A 16,884-nucleotide genomic window follows, 5' to 3' on the forward strand; every position below is an offset into this window, starting at 1 on the left:
ATAGTTTTTTCGTGACATATTCTACTTTATGTTATTGGTAAAATTTTGTCGATACTTGCATCATTTCTTAGTGAAAAATTCCAAAATGTGATGAAAAAATTAAAAATTTAGCATTTTTCTAACTTTGAAGCTCTCTACTTGTAAGGAAAATGGATATTCCAAATAAAAAAAATTTTTATTCACATATACAATATGTCTACTTTATGTTTGCATCATAAAATTGACGTGATTTTACTTTTGGAAGACACCAGAGGGCTTCAAAGTTCAGCAGCAATTTTCCAATTTTTCACAAAATTTTCAAACTCACTACTTTTCAGGGACCAGTTCAGGTTTGAAGTGAATTTGAAGGGTTTTCATATTAGAAATACCCCACAAATGACCCCATTATAAACATAAACTGCACCCCCTAAAGTATTCAAAATGACATTCAGTCAGCGTTTTAACCCTTTAGGTGTTTCACAGGAATAGCAGCAAAGTGAAGGAGAAAATTCACAATCTTCATTTTTTACACTCGCATGTTCTTATAGACCCAATTTTGTAATTTTTACAAGGGGTAGAAGGAGAAAATGTATACTTATATTTGTAGCCCAATTTCTCTCGAGTAAGCACATACCTCATATGTCTATGTAAAGTGTTCGGTGGGAGCAGTAGAGGGCTCAGAAGCGAAGGAGCGACCAGGGGATTTTGGAGAGTACGTTTTTCTGAAATGGTTTTTGGGGGGCATGTTGCATTTAGGAAGTCCCTATGGTACCAGAACAGCAAAAAATCCCCACATGGCATACCATTTTGGAAACTAGACCCCTTGAGGAACGTAACAAGGGGTAAAGTGAACCTTAATACCCCACAGGTGTTTCACGACTTTTGCATATGTAAAAAAATATATATTTGTTTTTCACAAAAATGTGTGTTTCCCCCAAATTTCACATTTTTGCAAGGGTTAATAGCAGAAAATACCCCACAAAATTTGTAACCCCATCTCTTCTGAGTATGGAGGTACCCCATAAGTTGACCTGAAGTGCACTACGGGCGAACTACAATGCTCAGAAGAGAAGGAGTCATATTTGGCTTTTTGAGAGCAAATTTTGGTCGGGGGGCATGTCGCATTTAGGAAGCCCCTATGGTGCCAGAACAGCAAAAAAAAAACACATGGCATACCATTTTGGAAACTAGACCCCTTGAGGAACGTAACAAGGAATAAAGTGAGCCTTAATACCCCACAGGGGTTTCACGACTTTTGCATATGTAAAAAATAAAAATAAAAAATGTTTTCACTAAAATGTGTGTTTCCCCCCAAATTTCACATTTTTGCAAGGGTTAATAGCAGAAAAGACCCCCCACAATTTGTAACCCCATCTCTTCTGAGTATGAAGGTACCCCATAAGTGGACCTGAAGTGCACTACGGGCGAACTACAATGCTCAGAAGAGGAGGAGTCATATTTGGCTTTTGGAGAGCAAATTTTGCTCGGGGGGCATGTTGCATTTAGGAAGCCCCTATGGTGCTAGGACAGCAAAATAACCCCAACATGGCATACCATTTTGGAAACTAGACCCATTGAGGAACGTAACAAGGGGTACAGTGAGCATTTACCCCCCACTGGTGTCTGTCAGATCTTTGGAACAGTGGGCTGTACAAAATTTTTTACTTGCACAGCCCACTGTTCTAAAGATCTGTCAGACACCAGTGGGGTGTAAATTCTCACTGCACCCCTCATTACATTCCGTGAGGGGTGTAGTTTCCAAAATGGGGTCACATGTGTTTTTTTTTTTTGCTTTTGTCAAAACCGCTGTAACATTCAGCCACCCCTGTGCAAATCACCTCAAATGTACATGGTGCACTCTCCCTTCTGGGCCTTGTTGTGCGCCCTCAGAGCACTTTGCGCCCACATATGTGGTATCTCCGTAGTCGGGAGAAGTTGCATTACAAATTTTGGGGGGCTTTTTTCCCTTTTACCTCTTGTCAAAATGAACAGTATAGGGCAACACCAGCGTGTAATTTTTTACACTAACATGCTGTTGTAGACCCCAACTTCACCTTTTCATAAGGGGTTAAAGGAGAAAAAGCCCCACAAAATCTGTAACACAATTTCTCCCGAGTACGGTGATACCCCATATGTGACCATAAACTGTTGCCTTGAAATACGACAGGGCTCCAAAGTGAGAGCGCCATGTGCATTTGAGGCCTGAATTAGGGATTTGCATAGGGGTGGACATAGGGGTATTCTACGCCAGTGATTCCCAAACAGGGTGCCTCCAGCTGTTGCAAAACTCCCAGCATGCTTGGACAGTCAACGGCTGTCCAGCAATACTGGGAGTTGTAGTTTTTCAACAGCTCGAGGCACCCCTGGTGAGAAAAGGGGGGGGGGGGGGGTGAGCAGGGATCATGCTGGGAAGGGGGGAGGGATGAAGCTGGAAAAGGTTGGACAGGGATGGTGTGGGGGGGGGGGGGGTGAGTTTGGGGGACACAGAGTGCCCCCTAGTTTACTTTCCTCAGAAGCTGTTCTGCGCTGCTGGGCTCCTGTATTCTCCAGGCACTTCCTGCTTTCTAGGGTCTATGCTAGTGTGAGGCGGCGGCCGGCCCGCACTGCTGCTGCAATTGGGCAGCCAAGCACGGGCCGGCCACTGCCAGCTCACGGGGCAGGCGGCCTACCATGAATTTTCCCGGTATCCCGGTAGTCCAGACCGGCCCTGCCCCTATAGTATTTTGTGATGCTTCATCTAGTGTTGGCCTTGTGGCTATATTTGGTTCTCACTGGCTAGCAGACAGGTGGTCGGAAGCTATCAGACAGATTCCTGCATTTGACAGAACTTTCGCATTATTTGAAATTTATCCATTGGACGCTGTGGTCCAAGACTGGGGCAATCGGTGGTCTAATACCACAGTCACCTTCCTCTCTGACAATCAGGCGACAGTAGACATACTTACCAAAGGCAGATCTATGTAATGTCTTTTCCTAGGAAATTAGTACAACTTTCCTTACACCATAATTTTTGTTACATTTGCTCACATATTAGAGGCTCAGTTAATATTGCTGCAGATGCTCCTTCACGGCAAAATTTTCCACTGTTTTTCCAGGTCATGCTGGAAGCCGAACACTTAGGGGCAGCAGTTCCCCTGTACACCTCATTAATCATGGATTAATTCACCATCTTTGTCACGATGCCGGCTGGCAGGAGGTGGATCCTCTGTGCCAGAGAGGGATTGGCGTGGACCGTGCTAGTGGACCGGTTCTAAGTCACTACTGGTTTTCACCAGAGCCCGCCGCAAAGCGGGATGGTCTTGCTGCGGCGGTAGTGACCAGGTCGTATCCACTAGCAACGGCTCAACCTCTCTGACTGCTGAAGATAGGCGCGGTACAAGGGAGTAGACAGAAGCAAGGTCGGACGTAGCAGAAGGTCGGGGCAGGCAGCAAGGATCGTAGTCAGGGGCAACGGCAGGAGGTCTGGAACACAGGCTAGGAACACACAAGGAAACGCTTTCACTGGCACAATGGCAACAAGATCCGGCGAGGGAGTGCAGGGAAGTGAGGTATACATAGGGAGTGCACAGGTGAACACACTAATTAGAACCACTTGCGCCAATCAGCGGCGCAGTGGCCCTTTAAATCGCAGAGACCCGGCGCGCGCGCGCCCTAGGGAGCGGGGCCGCGCGCGCCGGGACAGGACCGACGGAGAGCGAGTCAGGTACGGGAGCCGGGGTGCGCATCGCGAGCGGGCGCCACCCGCATCGCGAATCGCATCCCGGCTGGAGGCGGTATCGCAGCGCACCGGGTCAGTGGATCTGACCGGAGCGCTGCAGTAGCGAGAGTGTAGCGAGCGCTCCGGGGAGGAGCGGGGACCCGGAGCGCTCGGCGTAACAGTACCCCCCCCCCCTTGGGTCTCCCCCTCTTCTTAGAGCCTGAGAACCTGAGGAGCAGACTTTTGTCTAGGATATTGTCCTCAGGTTCCCAGGATCTCTCTTCAGGACCACAACCCTCCCAATCGACCAAAAAAAAAGTTTTCCCTCTGACCTTCTTGGAGGCCAGTATCTCCTTTACGGAGAAGATGTCCGAGGAGCCGGAAACAGGAGTGGGAGAAACAAGTTTGGGAGAGAAACGGTTGATGATGAGTGGTTTAAGAAGAGAAACGTGAAAGGCATTAGGAATACGAAGAGAAGGAGGAAGAAGAAGTTTGTAAGAGACAGGATTAATCTGGCACAAAATTTTGAAAGGACCAAGATAGCGTGGTCCCAATTTGTAGCTAGGGACACGGAAGCGGACATATTTAGCGGAGAGCCATACCTTGTCTCCAGGAGAAAAAATGGGGGGAGCTCTTCTTTTCTTATCAGCAAACTTCTTCATGCGTGATGAAGCCTGTAAGAGAGAATTTTGGGTCTCTTTCCATATGGTGGAAAGATCACGAGATATTTCATCCACAGCGGGCAAACCAGAGGGCAAGGGAGTAGGGAGGGGGGGAAGAGGGTGACGGCCGTACACCACGAAAAATGGGGATTTGGAGGAAGATTCAGAGACTCTGAAGTTATACGAGAATTCGGCCCATGGTAGAAGATCTGCCCAGTCATCCTGGCGGGAGGAAACAAAATGCCGTATATAATCACCCAGGACCTGGTTAATTCTTTCTACTTGCCCATTGGATTGAGGATGATAGGCAGAAGAAAAGTTTAATTTAATCTTGAGTTGTTTACAGAGAGCCCTCCAGAATTTTGACACGAATTGGACGCCTCTGTCCGAGACGATCTGCGTGGGCAACCCGTGAAGACGAAAAATGTGTACAAAAAATTGTTTTGCCAACTGAGGCGCTGAAGGGAGACCAGGAAGAGGGATGAAATGTGCCATCTTGGAGAATCGATCAACGACCACCCAAACAACAGTGTTGCCACGGGATGGGGGTAAGTCTGTAATAAAGTCCATACCAATCAGAGACCAAGGCTGTTCGGGGACAGGCAGAGGATGAAGAAGACCAGCGGGCTTCTGGCGAGGAGTCTTATCCCGGGCACAGACAGTGCAGGCTCGCACAAAATCCACAACATCCGTCTCCAGAGTCGGCCACCAATAGAAACGAGAGATGAGTTGCACGGATTTCTTGATGCCCGCATGACCTGCGAGATGGGAGGAGTGACCCCATTTGAGGATTCCGAGGCGTTGGCGTGGAGAGACGAAGGTCTTCCCTGGAGGAGTTTGCCTGATGGAGGCTGGAGAAGTGGAGATCAGGCAGTCAGGAGGAATGATGTGTTGCGGAGAGAGCTCTACTTCCGAGGCATCCGAGGAACGAGAGAGAGCATCGGCCCTAATGTTCTTATCGGCAGGCCGAAAGTGAATTTCAAAATTAAATCGGGCAAAGAACAGAGACCACCTGGCCTGGCGAGGATTCAGCCGTTGGGCAGACTGGAGATAGGAGAGGTTCTTGTGATCGGTGTAAATAATAACTGGAAATCTTGATCCCTCCAGCAGATGCCTCCATTCCTCAAGTGCTAATTTAATGGCTAGTAGCTCTCGATCCCCGATGGAGTAGTTCCTCTCCGCCGGAGAGAAGGTCCTAGAAAAAAACCCACAAGTAACAGCATTCCCGGAAGAATTTTTTTGTAGAAGGACCGCTCCAGCACCTACTGAGGAGGCATCAACCTCCAATAGGAAGGGTTTAGATGGGTCAGGTCTGGAGAGCACGGGAGCCGAAGAAAAGGCAGACTTGAGCTGTTTAAAGGCGTCTTCCGCTTGAGGAGGCCATGACTTAGGATTGGCATTCTTTTTGGTTAAAGCCACGATAGGAGCCACAATGGTAGAAAAATGTGGAATAAATTGTCTATAATAATTGGCGAACCCCAAAAAACGTTGGATAGCACGGAGTCCGGAGGGGCGTGGCCAATCTAAGACGGCAGAGAGTTTGTCTGGATCCATTTGTAGTCCCTGGCCAGAGACCAAGTATCCTAGGAAAGGAAGAGATTGACATTCAAACAGACATTTCTCCATTTTGGCATAAAGTTGATTGTCACGAAGTCTCTGAAGAACCATGCGGACATGCTGGCGGTGTTCTTCTAGGTTGGCAGAAAAAATCAGGATATCGTCCAGATACACAACAACACAGGAATATAAGAGATCACGAAAAATTTCATTAACAAAGTCTTGGAAGACGGCAGGGGTGTTGCACAGGCCAAAGGGCATGACCAGATACTCAAAGTGTCCATCTCTAGTGTTAAATGCCGTTTTCCATTCATCCCCCTCTCTGATGCGGATGAGATTATAAGCACCTCTTAAGTCCAGTTTGGTAAAGATGTGGGCACCTTGGAGGCGATCAAAGAGTTCAGAGATGAGAGGTAGGGGGTAGCGGTTCTTTACCGTGATTTTATTAAGACCGCGGTAGTCAATGCAAGGACGTAGGGAGCCATCTTTTTTGGACACAAAGAAAAATCCGGCTCCGGCAGGAGAGGAGGATTTGCGGATAAAGCCCTTTTTTAAATTTTCCTGGATGTACTCAGACATAGCAAGAGTCTCTGGGGCAGAGAGAGGATAAATTCTGCCCCGGGGTGGAGTAGTGCCCGGGAGGAGGTCAATAGGACAGTCATAAGGCCTGTGAGGAGGTAGAGTCTCAGCTTGTTTTTTGCAAAAAACATCCGCAAAGTCCATATAGGCCTTAGGGAGACCGGTTACAGGGGGAACCACAGGGTCACGGCAAGGAGAACTGGGAACCGGTTTAAGGCAGTCCTTGAAACAAGAGGAACCCCAACTCTTGATCTCCCCAGTGGACCAATCCAGGGTTGGGGAATGGTGTTGAAGCCAGGGTAGTCCGAGGAGAATTTCGGAAGTGCAATTGGGGAGGACCAAAAACTCAATTTTCTCGTGATGAGGTCCGATGCACATTAGGAGGGGCTCCGTGCGGAAACGTATGGTACAGTCCAATCTTTCATTGTTAACACAATTGATGTAGAGGGGTCTGGCGAGACTGGTCACCGGGATGTTGAACCTGTTGATGAGAGAGGCCAAAATAAAATTTCCTGCAGATCCGGAATCCAAGAAGGCCATAGTAGAGAAGGAGAAGGTAGAGGCAGATATCCGCACAGGCACAGTAAGACGTGGAGAAGCAGAGTTGACATCAAGGACTGTCTCACCTTTGTGCGGAGTCAGCGTACGTCTTTCCAGGCGGGGAGGACGGATAGGACAATCCTTCAGGAAGTGTTCGGTACCGGCACAGTACAGGCAGAGATTCTCCATGCGGCGTCGTGTCCTCTCTTGAGGTGTCAGGCGAGACCGGTTGACCTGCATAGCCTCCACGGCGGGAGGCACAGGAACGGATTGCAGGGGACCAGAGGAGAGAGGAGCCGGGGAGAAAAAACGCCTCGTGCGAACAAAGTCCATATCCTGGCGGAGCTCCTGACGCCTTTCGGAAAAACGCATGTCAATGCGAGTGGCTAGATGAATGAGTTCATGTAGGTTAGCAGGGATTTCTCGTGCGGCCAGAACATCTTTAATGTTGCTGGATAGGCCTTTTTTAAAGGTCGCGCAGAGGGCCTCATTATTCCAGGATAGTTCAGAAGCAAGAGTACGGAATTGTACGGCGTACTCGCCAACGGAAGAATTACCCTGGACCAGGTTCAACAGGGCAGTCTCAGCAGAAGAGGCTCGGGCAGGTTCCTCAAAGACACTTCGAATTTCCGAGAAGAAGGAGTGTACAGAGGCAGTGACGGGGTCATTGCGGTCCCAGAGTGGTGTGGCCCATGACAGAGCTTTTCCAGACAGAAGGCTGACTACGAAAGCCACCTTAGACCTTTCAGTAGGAAACTGGTCCGACATCATCTCCAAGTGCAGGGAACATTGAGAAAGAAAGCCACGGCAAAATTTAGAGTCCCCATCAAATTTATCCGGCAAGGATAGTCGTAGGCCTGAAGCGGCCACTCGCTGCGGAGGAGGTGCAGGAGCTGGCGGAGGAGATGATTGCTGAAGCTGTGGTAGTAGCTGCTGTAGCATCACGGTCAGTTGAGACAGCTGGTGGCCTTGTTGCGCTATCTGTTGTGACTGCTGGGCGACCACCGTGGTGAGGTCGGCGACAACTGGCAGAGGGACTTCAGCGGGATCCATGGCCGGATCTACTGTCACGATGCCGGCTGGCAGGAGGTGGATCCTCTGTGCCAGAGAGGGATTGGCGTGGACCGTGCTAGTGGACCGGTTCTAAGTCACTACTGGTTTTCACCAGAGCCCGCCGCAAAGCGGGATGGTCTTGCTGCGGCGGTAGTGACCAGGTCGTATCCACTAGCAACGGCTCAACCTCTCTGACTGCTGAAGATAGGCGCGGTACAAGGGAGTAGACAGAAGCAAGGTCGGACGTAGCAGAAGGTCGGGGCAGGCAGCAAGGATCGTAGTCAGGGGCAACGGCAGGAGGTCTGGAACACAGGCTAGGAACACACAAGGAAACGCTTTCACTGGCACAATGGCAACAAGATCCGGCGAGGGAGTGCAGGGAAGTGAGGTATACATAGGGAGTGCACAGGTGAACACACTAATTAGAACCACTTGCGCCAATCAGCGGCGCAGTGGCCCTTTAAATCGCAGAGACCCGGCGCGCGCGCGCCCTAGGGAGCGGGGCCGCGCGCGCCGGGACAGGACCGACGGAGAGCGAGTCAGGTACGGGAGCCGGGGTGCGCATCGCGAGCGGGCGCCACCCGCATCACGAATCGCATCCCGGCTGGAGGCGGTATCGCAGCGCACCGGGTCAGTGGATCTGACCGGAGCGCTGCAGTAGCGAGAGTGTAGCGAGCGCTCCGGGGAGGAGCGGGGACCCGGAGCGCTCGGCGTAACAATCTTAACACCGCCCATAACCTTGTCTCTGCATCACTATCGACCAACACCTCTAGAATTCACAATACTGCCTGGAACACGTTCTTAAGATTTCAGCATACTCACCCTCCAGGTGATTTGGAATTCATTGACTATGTACTTGCTTTCATTGGCTTTTGCCACACTGAACTCAGATTGTCATACAATACTATTAAATCCTACTTGGCTGGTATCCAGCATTTCTTGGTGTTGGAACATCCTAGCAGAATTTCCATCTGTTCGGTTCATGTGGTAAAAGCAGCTTTATGAGGTATATTAAAACAGAACCAAAGAAAGGCTAGGGTTAGACAACCTATCTCTGGGCAGGATTTCAGGGACTTATCTGACATGCTTACCAGGAGTCCATTTAGTTATTTCTGTAGTTTAATATTGAAATCATTTATCTTGGCTTTTACGGATTCATTTGGGTTGGGAAATTCACCTGTGCTAACAGTAAGGCCAGTTACATTAAGCGCAGCAAACCCTCTTGGTGCTCTAATCATTTTGTTCTTTCTCTCCCAGTTACCAAGACATCACAAATGGGTGCCCACACGTTGATTAGGTATTTCCCTACTACCCATGCTTGGTGTCCTGTTCGAGTACTATGTTATCTGTCTACAGCTCTACAAAGCAAAGAGCCTAACGATCCTTTGTTACCTTTTCCAACAGCAGCATTATCCACATCTCAATTCATCAAGTACATTCGAATTGTTGTCTCTAAGATAGGTTTGAACCCAGCGAACATTTCTGGGCATTCTTTCCGAATAGATGCCACAACTGTGGCTTCTAAACACAAAGTTTCAGCCCACTTGATTAGAAAACTTGGGCGCTGGAGATCTTCTTGTTTTAATCAATACATACCCAGTCCTCAAAAAGAAATGTCTGAAGCTTTTGAACATTTGATTTTGTGAAAGGTTAAATAAAATTCCTGTAAAACGTTTACAGTTGTCTGTGATTTTTGCCCCTTTAAAGGCATATTCCCTTTGTAGCAGTTATGGCACAACACAAGCGCTTAGTTAGGTTTGGGGTTATTAGGGAGGTATATATATATATATATATATATATATATATATATAGTGACAATGTGGCAAGGAAAGGGTGTATTTCCCTAGCTGAAACTGAAGGAACCTCCACCTAGGGCCTAATCAATAAGGCAGCAGAGAGGGGAAGTATGTTTGAAAGGAAGTCAGACAGTGTAGTCTGTGCTCTCCCCAGAAAAAAAGAAAGGTGGCTTTGGGGAGAGGCAGGGGTCCTTGCGAGGAGCACACAGCCAGGGCTGTGAGTGACACCCACAACAGTGAAGTGGACAAGACAAGGAGTCTTAGTACACACAGCAAGAGGCTGCAAACGCTGTGTGTGAACAGTGAGTAAAAGGTTGCAGGAAACTTATGTTTTAACTGGCAGGGTAAAGCCCTCCAGTTTATAGTCAGGGCATGCTGGGTTGTTTAGTTAGTGACTGGACGGTCTAGGATTTTGTTTGTTCCTGTGTTATGTTTTTATTTATCCTGCAACCTGTCTAATAAAGCTGTTGAGGAGCCAGACTTGCATAAAGAACTATTATTTGCCTGCTGAATGAAGTAGAAACGTGTCCTGTGGCTATGTCAACGAAGATCCCAGAGCTATCCCCAGGGTGAAATCCTTACAATATATATATATATATATATATATATATATATATATATATATATATATATATACAAAGTAGAGAGGCGACTGCAGCACACAAATTCAGTGCAAAAATAAGTGTTTCTTTTATTCCATGAACAAGAGCGTCGTTTCGGTGTTCACAACACCATCCTCAAGCTAAATACACAGTGATCCAACAAGGTATATATACACATCAAACATCATAAATCAGTGCAATTGTTTAGCAATTATCAATTAATCAAAAATAGTGAATAAATTCATCATACAATATATAAAATTTATTTAAAAAAATAGTGAACAGTGTTTAGGGGATACAGAAAGTATCCAAGTGATGTGGAGTGCAATTTAAAATTGCTGTACAGCATACAATAAAGATAAAAACAGAGAATGGTATCATGATTATTAATTAATATCATCTGTATACATCATTCCTATAAACAGGAAAAGGCGGGATGTTTATAAGACTCACCATCCATATCGGCAACGTGCAAATATCTGGCGTGGGTAAAAAACATACTGCGGCTGCGCCGCGTCCTCCATCACCATAGTGATGTAGTGTGTCATAAACTATGACCAATCAGATGCCTCCACCTCACCTTTCCCATAGTACCTATGCGGCGGTCAGCTGATCAGTCAGGAAGTGTTGTGCATCAAACATTGGTAACGAATCAGAGGCAGCCACGTAACAGTCACGCGATCGCACAGAGCGGTCACGTGCACAATAGACTACACACGCATGCGCATCGGGCTGTCAGCACGCATGCGTGCTATCACCATCTGGCTGACCGATCACCATATCAATTAAGGGAAAGAAATACACAAATCAAAAATAAATAATAAATATATAAATAAAAAATAAATAAATATAAATCAAAGTAAATCAAAATAAATCAGATGACCATTGTTTCAGCAGTCCTTAGACCTTGCTGATAAACCCCATACTATCCGTGTATGTTCACAGGTAAGCACCCTTGTATTCATCCGTCACATTCGGTAACCCTTAGCAACCGGAATCCATTACTGGCTCCAAGTTGCAACCACACTCTCCGACTCTAGGGGGATCTCCCTCCCGAATCGTCTACATGTGGGGGACCTTAGTGTTACTACCGGAGGTGCCACAATCAATAACATGCATCTTTTGGGGTATAAACCAAAGAGATGATAATTGAAATAAAATAAATATAAATATTTTTTATTTTGTAAGAAATGAAACATAAACATAAAAATAAACAAAAATAAAAAAAATACAAAATAAAATTAAACTTAATTAAAAATTATAAAAATAAAAACAGAATAAAAAAATGAATTACAGATATGAATTATTCGGACAGTCCCAAGGGTGATTGGTGTCTACTGCTATGAGGCCGTGTTCCGTTCGCATCAATCAAGTACACAAATGATTCTTCAATAAAGTGCTCATATAGAATCTTGTTACATGTGTGAAATAAATTTGATGGAGAGTCTTGATCAAGAACAGCACGCCTTCCCCCTATAACAGATCAGAAAATATATATTAATATTTGTCATACATAACACTTGGAATAGGTATATTGGAAACATCAAATGATAACGAATCACTGATGCTCTCAGATTTCGTTATGACACATGAACAGAGGATCTAGGCTGCAATAACCACTATCTGGATGACACCTATCAGATGTTATGTTAGTCCCTTCCTTGGCTATGTATAGCTATGACATTATTAACGCCCATTGACATTATATATTTGTGGAGTTACAGTGAATTCCACATTGAGGCCCCCCAGCTGGAGGGTCTGCAATGTGTATATCCACTGTAATTCTCGGCGTTTGAGAATGCTCACATGATCCCCACCTCTCTTTAGTGGAGGAATATGGTCTATTAAGGTAAATTTCAAGTCTCGTTCTTGATGTTGAGCTTCCGCAAAGTGTCTGGACACTGGAAGGTCCAGACGCTTCTTGCGGATGCTATTGCGGTGTTGATTAAATCTAGTTCTGAAGTCCCAAGTGGTCTCCGCCACATAGAGGAGACCACATGGGCACTTCAGAACATAGACCACATGGTCTGATGTACAGGTAAGATAGTGTCTTAGTTTGTAGCTCTCACCAGATGTCAGATGGGAAAATGTAGGCCCCTTTTCCATATATTTACATGTGACACATTGACGGCAAGGGTAAGATCCCTTACTCCTTACCGTCATGTATCTCTAAGTACTCACTTTATTTGATACATCACTCTTCACTAATTTATCTCTCAAATTAGGTGGACGTCTATACGAAATCAATGGTTTTTCTTTAAATTCTGTGATATTAGGGAAGCTTGTCTGTAAGATATGCCAGTGCTTATTTAAAGCACTGGCAATCTTCTTGGAATGTTCACCAAAGGTAGAGACAAAAGGGACTCTCACTCTCCTGTCTCTACGTTTTGTGGCATGAATCAGTTCTTTTCTATCCAAGGTGATCACCCTGGATCTACTCTCCAAGAGAAGATCCTTAGGCTAACCACGCTTGGAAAAATTGGTAATCATCCTGTCCAATGCAGGTGAAATTTGTTCCTCCGATGTTCCTCGATGTTCCTCGATGATGCGCCTTGCCCGTAGCATTTGGCTATAGGGCAAGGATCGCACCATCGGGCGGGGATGACAACTCGAGAAATGTAGAGTTGAATTACGATCTGTACTCTTAACAAATAAATCCGTAGTTAATCTATTACCTGAGAGAGTGACCAATGTATCCAAAAAATTAACAGATGAATGGGAAGCATGCAATGTAAACCGGATATTATCATTAACAGAATTGAGGTAACCATGGAATGCATTCAGTTCCTCCATGGTCCCTGTCCAAATAAAAAAAAAACGTTGTCTATGTATCGCCACCACCCCAGCAATTTGCTGGAGTGGTGGGACACATAGACAAACGTTTCCTCCAGCACCGCCATGTACACGTTAGCGTAAGTGGGCGCCACGTTTGTGCCCATGGCGGTGCCGGAGGTTTGCAAGAAGCACTGATCATTAAATAAAAAATAATTATTTTTCAGGACCAATTCCAAAAGAGTGATGATGAACTCAATTTTTTGATTAGAGAAATCGTTCGCCACGCTGGACCTCACAGCCTGCACACCCCCATCATGTGGGATGGAGGTGTACAGGCTGACGACGTCCAGCGTGGCCAGTATGGTATCCAAAGTAATTTGTATGTCATCAATCTTTTTAAGAAAATCTGACGTCTTGTAAATATGATTTCGCCACTTGTGCATAAGGGCGGAGAATCTGTTCCACAAAGATTGACAAGCCACTGGTGATGGACCCCCAGCCGGACACAATCGGCCTGCCAGGGGGGTCCTCCAGTGACTTGTGAATCTTTGGGAGCAGGTATAACATCGGTGTTATTGGATGAGGAATAAGTAAAGATTTATACAAAGTCTGGTCTATCAATTGTGATTGTAATGCTTCATCAAGTACAATTTTAATTTTAGAATGAATCTTTTGTGTAAGGTCAGAGTTAAGTGTTAAATAAGTAGAACAATCATTTAATTGCCTCTCAGCTTCCAAAATATATTTTCCCCGATCCATGAACACAGTCGCACCACCCTTATCGGCGGGTGGTGCCGATATGTGTATGTGTGTGTGACATATTTTTTACCACTTTTTTCTCCCTAAATGTACTAACCAATTTATAGTTTTTTTTTTCCTTCTCATTTCAGATCCGTGTATGCATAGGACTACTTCGAATTCGGTGGACTACGAAGATGACCAATGTTTGTTTTTTTTGGTTACTAATAATAAAATAGTTAATCAGAGATTGTGGGGGAGTGTTTTTTTAAATAACATTTTTCAAAACGTGTTGTGTTTTTTTCCCATTTACTTTACAGGCTTAGTAGTGGAAGCCATCTTACAAACGGAGTCCATTAGTAATCCAGGCTTAGTGTTAGCCCCAAAAACAGTTAGCGCTAACCCCCAATTATTACCCTGGTACCCACCACTACAGGTGTACTGGGAAGAACTGGTACCAACAGCCCTGGAGCATCAAAAATGGCATTCCTCGGCCTAGGTGGTAACAGGCTGGCGTTATTTAGGCTGGGGAGGGCCAGTAACAAAGCAGCCTCCTCCACCAACATGTGACCCCATTTTGGAAACTACACCCCTCAAGGAATGTAACAAGGGGTATAGTGAGCCTTAATACACCACAGGTCTTTGACAAATTTTTGTTAAATTTGGACTTGAAAAAAAAAATTGTTTCCCTGAAATGCTGGTGTTACCCTAAATTTTTCATTTTCACAAGGGGGAATAGGAAAAAACCTCCCAAAATGTGTAGCCCCATTTCTTCTGAGTAAGAACATACCCCATATGTGAATGTAAAGTGCTCTGTGGACGAATAACAGGGCTCAGAAGAGAAGGAGAGCCATTGGGCTTTTGGAGAGAGAATTAGGCTGGAATTGAAGGCCATGTGCATTTACAAAGCCCCCATGGTGCCAGAACATTGGACCCCCCACATGTGACCCCATTTTTTGTAAATTACCTCAACGAATGTAATAAGGGGTGCTGTGAGCATTTACACTCCACTGGTGTCTTACAGATTTTCGTCTGTAAAAACAGCCCACTGTTCCAAAGATCTGTCAAACGCCAGTTGAGTGTAAATGCTCATTGTACCCCTTATTACATTCCGTGAGAGGTGTAGTTTCCAAAATGGGGTCACATGTGGGGGATCCACTGTTTTGGCACCATGGGGGCTTTGTAAACGCACATGGCCTCCCCCCCCCCCCCCCCCCGACTTCCATTCCAACCAAATTCTCTCTCCAAAAGCCCAATGGCGCTCCTTCTTTTCTGAGCATTGTAGTTCACCCGCAGAGTACTTTATATCCACATATGAGGTATTTCTATACTCAGAAAGAATGGAGTTACAAATTTTTGGGGGCTTTTTCTCCTGTTACCCCCTTGTCAAATTGAAACATTTGGGGTAACACCAGCATTTTATTGAAAAAAATAAATGTTTTTTATTTTTACGTCCCACCAAAGTTCGTCAATCACCTGTGGGGTGTTAAGGCTCACTTTACCCCTTGTTACGTTCCTTGAGGGGTGTAGTTTCCAAAATAGTGTGCCATGTGTTTTTTTTATACTGTTCTGACATCAAGGGGGCTTCCTAAATGCGACACGCTCCCCAAAAATCATTTCAGCAAAATTCGCTCTCCAAAATCCCAATGTTGCTCCTTCCCTTCTGAGCCCTCTAGTGCACCCACAGAGCACTTGACATACACATATGAGGTATTTCCTTACTCGAGAGAAATGGGGTTACAAATTTTAGGGGGCATTTTCTCCTATTACTACTTGTGAAAATGAAAAGTTTGGGGAGACAACAGCATTTTTATGTTAAAAATAAATGTTTTTTATTTTTATGTCCCACCAAAGTTCATCAATCACTTGTGGGGTATAAAGACTCAATTTACCTCTTGTTACATTCCTTGAGGGGTGTAGTTTCCAAAATAGTGTGGCATGTGTTTTTTTTCTACTGTTCTGGCATCATGGGGGCTTCCTAAATGCAACATGCCCCCCAAAAACCATTTCAGCAAAATTCGCTCTCCAAAATTCCATTGTCGCTCCTTCCCTTTTGAGCCCTCTAGTGCACCCACAGAACACTTTACATCCACATATGAGGTATTTCCTTACTCAAGAGAAAATGAATAACAAGCTTTAAGGGGCCTTTTTACCTTTTACCCCTTGCAAAAATGAAAAAAAAAATGGGGCTACAATAACATGTTAGTGTAAAAAATTTAGATTTTTATTTTTCTCCTCCATTTTGCTGCTATTCCTGTGAAACACATAAAGGGTTAACAAACTTTTTGAATGTCATTTTGAATACTTTGAGGGGTGCATTATAGGATATTTCTAACATAAAGACCCTCATATTCCCTTCAAAACTTAACTGGTCCCTGAAAAATTCTGATTTCGAAATTTTCGTGAAACATTGGAAAATTGCTGCTATACTTTGATGCCCCCTGATGTCTTCAAAAAGTAAAAACATGTCAACTTTATGATGCCAACATAAAGTAGACATATTGTATATGTGAATCAGTATATAATTTATTTGACATGTCCCTTTTCCTTACAAGCAGAGAGCTTCAAAGTTAGAAAAATGCAAAATGTTCAAATTTTTCCTGAAATTTTTGAATTTTTCACCTTTTTCACATAAGAAATTATGCAAGTATCGACGAACATTTACTACTAACATAAAGTAGAATATGTCACAAAAAAACAATCTCGGATTCAAATTTATAAGTAAAAGAATCCCAGAGTTATTAATGCATAAAATGATAGAGGTCAGATTTGAAAAAAATGCTCCCGTCCTCAGGGTCATAATGGGCTACGTCCCCAAGGGGTTAATCATTCAGGAGGGCCGTTCACTACACTGGCCGTGAGAGTCTGATGACGTCACACTGCGAGCAGCAACAGTGAAGTCAGAA

Source organism: Hyla sarda, chromosome 3, assembly GCF_029499605.1.
Source record: "Hyla sarda isolate aHylSar1 chromosome 3, aHylSar1.hap1, whole genome shotgun sequence".
NCBI lineage: Eukaryota > Metazoa > Chordata > Amphibia > Anura > Hylidae > Hyla > Hyla sarda.